At 43.8% G+C, this 8,540-nt stretch overlaps 2 pseudogenes; one reads left to right on the forward strand and one right to left on the reverse strand.

Annotated features, from left to right (window-relative positions):
- Positions 1-291: 291 nt before the first annotated feature.
- Positions 292-2,172, reverse strand: LOC125339389 (annotated as a pseudogene).
- A 163-nt stretch (positions 2,173-2,335) lies between these two features.
- On the forward strand, positions 2,336-5,035 carry LOC125339390 (annotated as a pseudogene).
- Positions 5,036-8,540: the final 3,505 nt, after the last annotated feature.

Consider the following 8,540-nt stretch of genomic DNA (forward strand, 5'->3'; position numbering starts at 1 on the left):
AAATAATTGCAGACATCACAACAGATACGTCCAAAACCCACAGGATGATTAAAGATTATTATTATTTTTTTTGTGTGTGTTTTCTTTTTTGGTACTGGGGATCGAACCCAGGACATTGCACTTGCTAGGCAAGTGCTTTGCCACTGAGCTACATCCCAGCCCTAAATATTTTTTTTTATTATGCATCAAATTTTATGAATAGGACAAATGTGGTATTCAAAATATATTTTCTTGCATATTATAGAAGAAAAAGTAAGTGAAATAAAATTGAAGGAATTGAATTGTTGAACTTCAGATAAATGTTTCTTCAAAACAAGAGATGTTAGTTCCTAAAAGAGTCCTCTAAAGTTAAAAGAAAGATTAAGAAAAACATTAAGCTATTGAGCTACTACCATTTTAAAAAAACTACATGCTTCTTAATGGACATAGGTTTACATCTGTAGGTAGTAAACTCAGTTTCCTCCCCCATAAAAACCCAGGAGACACCACTGATATGTAAACTAAGCAAAACAATAAAAGCTTCTTTTTTATATTAAACGACAACAAAAATCCTTTTAAATCTAAATCTACCTTAACTTTACAAAAAAAGTTAATCTGAAAGCAAAAGTTTGTTGAAATGACTTTCTTTTTTTTTTTTTTTGGCCAGTCCTGGGCCTTGGACTCAGGGCCTGAGCACTGTCCCTGGCTTCTTTTTTGCTCAAGGCTAGCACTCTGCCACTTGAGCCACAGCGCCACTTGTGGCCATTTTCTGTATATGTGGTGCTGGGGAATCGAACCCAGGGCCTCATGTATATGAGGCAGGCACTCTTGCCACTAGGCCATATCCCCAGCCCATGTTGAAATGACTTTCAAGAAAAGAAATACATCATGGAATGTGCTTATAACTAATAATGTCAAGTACAACCCAAAACAATGACCCAAGAATTCACAGTATCAGCCAGTCCTCTCCTCTGTCCTGAATTACCTCACCAGCAGAAGCTTGGCTTTGTTGTTCCAGAAAGCATTGTTTTTTACATTCCATCAATTGTTCAAAATCATGCCACATTTTTGCTTGTTTCATATTTGGACCATAACTTTCTCGTACAACTTTTTGCTTTTCTCGAAGTTTCTTTCCAAGATTTTCTTTTTCTTTTTTCTTTTTTGGCCAGTCCTGGGCCTTGGACTCAGGGCCTGAGCACTGTCCCTGGCTTCTTCTTGCTCAAGGCTAGCACTCTGCCACTTGAGCCACAGCGCCACTTCTGGCCATTTTCTGTATATGTGGTGCTGAGGAATCGAACCCAGGGCCTCATGTATACGAGGCAAGCACTCTTGCCACTAGGCCATATCCCCAGCCCTCCAAGATTTTCTTGTTCAGTAATATTTTTGGTATACTGTTCCCTAATTGCCTTCCTCTTTTCTTGTTGATGGGAGGAGACTTAGGCCTTCATCTCATCAGTAGCACGATGAAGTTGAACTTCTAGGTCCTTAATCATACAATTTGTATAATGGTATTTACTTTCTTCTTGAAGACATTCTTCCCAGAGTCCTCTAACTTCCTGTTCTAATTTGCTTTCGAGGCCTGCTGCACAGCTATCATACTGGGCTTTCTTTTCATCACACTCCTGGGTTAGTTCTTTTTTTTTTTTTTTTTGGCCAGTCCTGGGCCTTGGACTCAGGGCCTGAGCACTGTCCCTGGCTTCTTCCCGCTCAAGGCTAGCACTCTGCCACTTGAGCCACAGTGCCGCTTCTGGCCGTTTTCTGTATATGTGGTGCTGGGGAATCGAACCTAGGGCCTCGTGTATCCGAGGCAGGCACTCTTGCCACTAGGCTATATCCCCAGCCCCCTGGGTTAGTTCTTGACATTTCTGACGCAGCTGTTGCAATTCCTTTATAACTGGGGCTAGATCTGACTTCTTTTCCATTACTAGGGAATTCAGTTTTGTTTTTTGTTTTTTACCATTTCCAACATGTCATCCAAGGTTGGGCCTTTCATTTCATCCACTTCACTCTTCAGTGCTGACACTGACACTGACTCTTCTTGTGTATAACTGTAGCCGGATATACCCTTCTTTTCCTCAGTGGTTTGACCTGGAGCTTAGTAGAGAATGAAATGAGGGTAGTAACTGCAGTTGGCATAGTGGAGCTAGAAATTCCTACTGTAATACAGAGGATTACAGATCTGACCAGCGCCATCATTGGCTGTTGAGGGGAGTCAGATAGACTCCATCTCAGATTAGTTAAAGAGAGCAGAAGTCGACTCCATCTTCACTAAGATCTCCCCGCCCTATCCAAGGAAGTTCCCCTTGGCTGTGATAAGATTGTGTAAACTGCTTGGCCTTAAAGATTATTTTTGAACATGTACACCCCCATATGTTTGACAATCTAGAAGAAACAGACACATTTCCAGACACATAGGAGCTATACCAAAATTGAACCAAGAGGACTTAAAAAACAACAACAACCGAGGAAGATTAATAATAAACAATGAGATTAACACAGTAAGAAAAAGTCAACAAACAAAAGCCCAGGAGGAGCCTTGGAGCTGGGCTGTCCTCCCCGGGCAGCCAGGGGCTGTGACCCCAGCACCAGGGCAGCGGAGGCCCGGGCTGCAGGATGTGCTGACTGAGGTGCGAATTCAGCTGGAATCCAGCAGCCTCCTTCATGGCAGCGGCGGGGCTGGTACTACTTCCAGTGCCCTTACCAATGGAGAGCCGCAGAAGCACACAAGTAGCTACATTTCTGTGGGTCTTCCTTCCAGAATCATCACGGAAGGGGTGGGAGCTGCGAAGGAAAAGGCCTTGCAGAGTTAGGAATGAATCAAAGTGAACTGAGACCCGACAAGGGAGCGCTTAGAGATGCAGCCAGGACTCCTCTCTGGACTAAAGTTCACGCTGAACTAGCAGATGTCTTGAGAGGCGGTAGTGGCCTCCATTTTGGCCATTCAATTAAAAAAAAAAAAAAGACGAAACTATTGACTTGTTCATGGTTGAGATGATGGAGATGAAACATAAGTCTGCAACAGGCACACGCTTATTAAGAGGACATGTTTTTTGGATCACGGCTCAGGGCATCCTGACATGAAGAGTAGAAAATGCAGCCATCCTTATAGACAATGTGTCATTAGAATGTGAACAAACAGAAGGGATTTCTGGCTTTTTCTACTTTTCTGCAGAAGGTAGAGAAAAACTAGTAAAACACTGAAAAAAATGTATTGATGATAAAGTTAAAAATAACAGAGCTGGGACGGAGGGACTTGGGTGGGGGAGAAGTGGGGAGAAATGAAGAAGGAGATAACAAGTTGGATAAAAAAATGTACTCACTGCCTTATGTATGAAACTATAGCCCCCCATGTACATCACTTTGACAATAAATAAATTAATTAATTTGTAAAAAAAAAATAGAACTGAAAAGTCCTGGGGCTTAGACTCAGGGCCTGAGCACTGTCCCTGGCTTCTTTTTGCTCAAGGCTAGCACTCTACCACTTGAGCCACAGTGGCGCCACTTCTGGCCGTTTTCTATATATGTGGTGCTGGGGAATTGAACCCAGGGCTTCATGTATACAAGGCAAGCACTCTTGCCACTAGGCCATATTCCCAGCCCCTGAAAACGAAAGTTTGTGGAGATTTAGAAAAGGGGTTTATTGTTATTAACCAGAAGAGAACTGATCGTTTTCCTTAGATGCTCTTGCAAAAGAAGGCATAGTAGCTCTGCGAAGCCCTAAAAGAAGAAACACAGAGAGACTGACTCTTGCTTGTGGTAGGTGCTCTGTGTTCTTTTGATGACCTGATTCTTGACTGTTTGAGACATGCAGGACTTGTCTATGAGTATACAACTGGGGAAGAGAAGTTCATCTTTTTTTGAGAAATGTAACGATCTCTGTTCTTTCATATTATTGGTCAAAGGACCGAATAAACACACACACTCACTCAAATCAAAGGTGCAGTCAGATATGGCTTGAGAGCTGTCAAAAATGCTATTGGCGGGCTGGGAATATGGCCTAGTGGCAAGACTGCTTGCCTTGTATACATGAAGCCCTGGGTTCAATTCCCCAGAACCACATATATAGAAAACGGCCAGAGGTGGCGCTGTGGCTCAAGTGGCAGAGTGCTAGCCTTGAGCAAAAAGAAGCCAGAGACAGTGCTCAGTCCCTGAGACCAAGGCCCAAGAATGGCAAAGAAAAAAAAATTTAAGGCACTGGGGATATGGCCTAGTGGCAAGAGTGCCTGCCTCATATACCTGAGGCCCTGGATTCGATTCCCCAGCACCACATATACAGAAAATGGCCAGAAGTGGCGCTGTGGCTCAAGTGGCAGAGTGCTAGCCTTGAGCAAAAAGAAGCCAGGGACAGTGCACAGGCCCTGAGTCTAAGCCCCAGGACTGGCCAAAAAAAAAAAAAAAAAAAAAATGCTATTGGCTATGTAGCTCCAGGTGCTGGTGCAGTAGAAGTGGCAATGGCCAAGGATCAAATGATCAAATACAAGCCAAGTGTAAACGGCAGGGCCCAGCAGAGTCCAGGCATTTGCTGATGCATTGCTCATTATTCCCAAGGTTCTTGCTCTGAACTCTGGTTTTGACCTTCAGGGAATGTTAGTTAAAATTCAAGCAGAATATTCCGAATTGGGTCCACTTGTGGGCGTGGACTTGAACACAGGTGAGCCAGTGGTAGCCGCAGAAGTAGGCATGTGGGATAACTACTGCATGAAGAAACAGCTTCTGGGCTGGGGATATGGCCTAGTGGCAAGAGTGCCTGCTTCAGATACACGAGGCCCTAGGTTCGATTCCCCAGCAGCACATATACAGAAAACGGCCAGAAGCGGCGCTGTGGCTCAAGTGGCAGAGTGCTAGCCTTGAGTGGGAAGAAGCCAGGGACAGTGCTCAGGCCCTGAGTCCAAGGCCCAGGACTGGCAAAAAAAAAAAAAAAAAAAAAGAAAAAAAAGAAACAGCTTCTTCACTCCGCCCTGGGATCGCCACCAACATTCTACTGGTTGATGAGATCACGCGAGCCCCAGTGTCATTGCGAAAGGATGAATTGAAGCCTCTGATGTCTGAATCTTGACTATAGGATGATGCTTAGGAATACATACGTGGAACTTTTTTCCAAGCTTCAAATGATTTTCAAAGGGATCTGAAAAGAGAGAATACTTGACACCTACTCAGATTATGACATTGTGATATTGTAGTTAACAGTATTTTTAAAATTATACTGAGCATGTATACGTAAAGCAGGTCCAGGGAGCAGGATGTTTTGTTTGATCTGTAAAAATTGATGTAAAATTAATAGTAGATAAATGTATGTTACCTACCTTGTTTATTATTAAATATTCCTTTGGGGGAAAAAAGCCCAGTTGGATTCACTGATGAATTTTGCCAGAACTTTAAAAAAGAATTATGACCAATGTTTCTCAAACTAAATCATAAAACAGAAAGGGAAGGAATGCTTCCACATTCATTCTGTGAAACAGAATGGACACAACTAAAAAAAGACTATAGGGCTAGGAATGTGGCTTAGTGGTAGAGTGCTTGCCTAGCATTCATGAAATCCTGGGTTCGATTCCTCAGTACCACATACATATACAGAAAAAGCCAGAAGTGGCGCTATGGCTCAAGTGGTAGAGTGCTAGCCTTGAGCAAAAAGAATCTCAGGACAGTGGCCATGTTCAGAGTTCCAGCCCCAGGACTGGCAAAAAAAAAAAAAAAAGAAAAGAAAAGAAAAGAAAAAAAGAAAGGGGCTGCGGATATGGCCTAGTGGCAAGAGTGCTTGCCTTGTATTCATGAAGCCCTGGGTTCAATTCCCCAGCACCACACATACAGAAAACGGCCAGAAGTGGCGCTGTGGCTCAAGTGGCAGAGTGCTAGCCTTGAGCAAAAAGAAGCCTGAGTCCAAGTCAGGACTGGCCAAAAAAAAAAACAAAAACAGAAAGAAAAGAGAACTATAGGGGCTGGGGATATGGCCTAGTGGCAAGAGTGCTTGCCTTGTATACATGAGGCCTTGGGTTCGATTCCCCAGCACCACATATGCAGAAAATGGCCAGAAGTGGCGCTGTGGCTCAAGTGGCAAAGTGCTAGCTTTGAGCAAAAAGAAGCCAGGGACAGTGCTCAGGCCCTGAGTCCAAGGCCTAGGACTGGCAAAAAAAAAAAAAAAAAAGAAAAGAAAAGAGAACTATAGACCAATGTCAATGTCCTTAATGTCCTTGATGCAAAAATTATTGACAAAAAACTGGCAAACCATATTCAACCACACATTAAAAAGAATATATGTCAAGATGAGATATGTCTCATTCCAAGGAGACAAGGGTGGTTCAACATATCCAAATCAATAGCCATAATATGGCTAATGAAAAGAATGAAGAAAAATATCACTGCCCTCTCAATAGTTGCAAAAGAGGCATTATTTGACAACGTTCAACATCTCTTCATGATAAAACCCTAAAAGTAGGTACAAAAGGCATATACTTCAATATAATCAAGATAACATATATGACAAGCCTGTACCTAACATTACATTAAGTTCAGAAAAAATCGGGAGTTAGACAAGTATGCACAGTCTTGTTACTCTTATTCAATACAGTGCTTGAGATCTTTGCCAACTATTTATTTTGGCTATAGTCCAGATGTTGTAAAGAACTTAATAAAATTAAATTCCAAAAGAACAATGAGCACAGAGACATTTTTCAGATGAAGTACAAAGGACCACTAGTCACATAGAAAAGTGCTTAACATGTTTAGTTATCAGGGAAATGCAAATCAAAACTGCTCTGAGATTCCATCTCACCCCTGTCAGAGAGGGTATTATCAAGAAATCAAACAAAGCTGAGAGCCTGTAATCTTAGCTACTTGGCAGGCTGATATCTGGGGTTTGAAGCCAGCCTAAGCAGAGAAGAAAGGCTGTGAGACTCTTATCTCCAGCAGACTACCAAAAAAGCCAGAAGTGGGACTGTGGCTCAAGTGGTAGAATGCTATCCTTGAGCAAAAGAAGCTCAGGGACAGTGTCCAGGCCCTGAGTTCAAGCCCTAGAACCAGCACACACACAGACAAAATAAAACAAAAGTGACTCACGGGCTGGGAATGTGGCTTAGTGGTAGAGTGCTGGTCTAGCATGCATGAAGCCCTGGGTTCGATTCCTCAGCACCACATATATAGAATAAGCCAGAAGTGGCGCTGTGGTTCAAGTGGTAGAGTGCTAGCCTTGAGCAAAAAGAAGCCAGGGACAGTGGTCAGGCCCTGAGTTCAAGCCCCAGGACTGGCAAAACAAAACAAAACAAATAACCAAAAAAATACACACACCCCCCAAACAAAACAAAACAAACCAAAGTGGCTCAGGCCTATAATCACAGGTAAGAAGGAGACAGATTTCAGAAGGATCACAGTTTATTTGCCTTGGTAAACATTAGCCAGTCTCCCCACCTCAATGAATAAACTGATCACAGTGGCTTGAATCTGTGATCATAGTTACTCAGGAGAGCATTGTGGTCTGAACCCACCGCCTCCCTATCCCAGGTGGAAAATGCAAGACCCTACCTGAAAAATAACAAAGCAAAAAGAGTTCGAGACACTGCTCAAGTGGCACAGCACTTGCTTAGCCAGTATGAGACTCTGAGTCCCAACCCAAGAGCTGCCAAAAAAGAAAAGAGGAAAAGAAAAGGAGGGAGGGAGGGAAGATAACAAATGCTAGGAAGGAAGCTGGGTGCAGAGGCAAAGGAGCCCATTGGGTCCCACACTGTAGTAGGAAGGGAAATTAGCTCCGCCACAGTGGAAGTCACTAGGGAGGTGCTTACTCTCCCTGGGGGTATAATTTTGTTTTTTAATTTATTTCATATCTCACCAAGCCTAGGATGCTGTTCTATATGCAGTGGGATTTTTTTTTGTCAGTTGTGGGCCTTGAACTCGGGGCCTGGGTGCTGTCCCTGAGCTCTTTTGCTCAAGGCTAGTGCTCCACCACTTTGAACCACAGTGCCACTTCTGATTTTGGAGTGGTTATTTGGAGATGAGAGACTCAATGGAGACTTCTGCCCAGGCTGACTGCAAGTGCAGTCCTTAGATCCCAGCCTCCTGAGTAGCGAGGGTTATAGGCATGAGCTCTGGCACTGGGCAGCATTTGGTTATTTTTATAGACAGACAACAGATGGAGACACATGTCTTTGTGGTATTCTCCTCAGCCTCCTGTTTCCCTCTGGCATTTTGTCTCCAGAGGGCATCAGCAGCTCCACACCCCAGATTCAGTTCAGCAGCGGAGTCTGTTACCCAGAGCTGGGCAGGAAGAACCCATAGCCAGTTGAACAGTGATAACCTCAGCATAGACTCATTGTCCAGGCCCTAACTCTGCTCTTAGCCAGTGAGGCAATCTGGCCCCACTCCTATGTGCTGGCATTTCCTCTTCCATGACTCAATGGGCCATGGAAGTGTCCCCACCTTTTGGGTGGGAGCCAGGAGACATGAGAACAGTGGTTAGAATGCAAGGCTGATACCAGTGACCCCTTGGTGTCTGAGCTGGAGGGGGGGGCATTTTTGCTTTTATACTGGGGAGGTGGAAGGAGACATGGCAAGATTGTATCAGATATGTT

Source organism: Perognathus longimembris, chromosome 21, assembly GCF_023159225.1.
Source record: "Perognathus longimembris pacificus isolate PPM17 chromosome 21, ASM2315922v1, whole genome shotgun sequence".
In the NCBI taxonomy this organism is placed as follows: domain Eukaryota; kingdom Metazoa; phylum Chordata; class Mammalia; order Rodentia; family Heteromyidae; genus Perognathus; species Perognathus longimembris.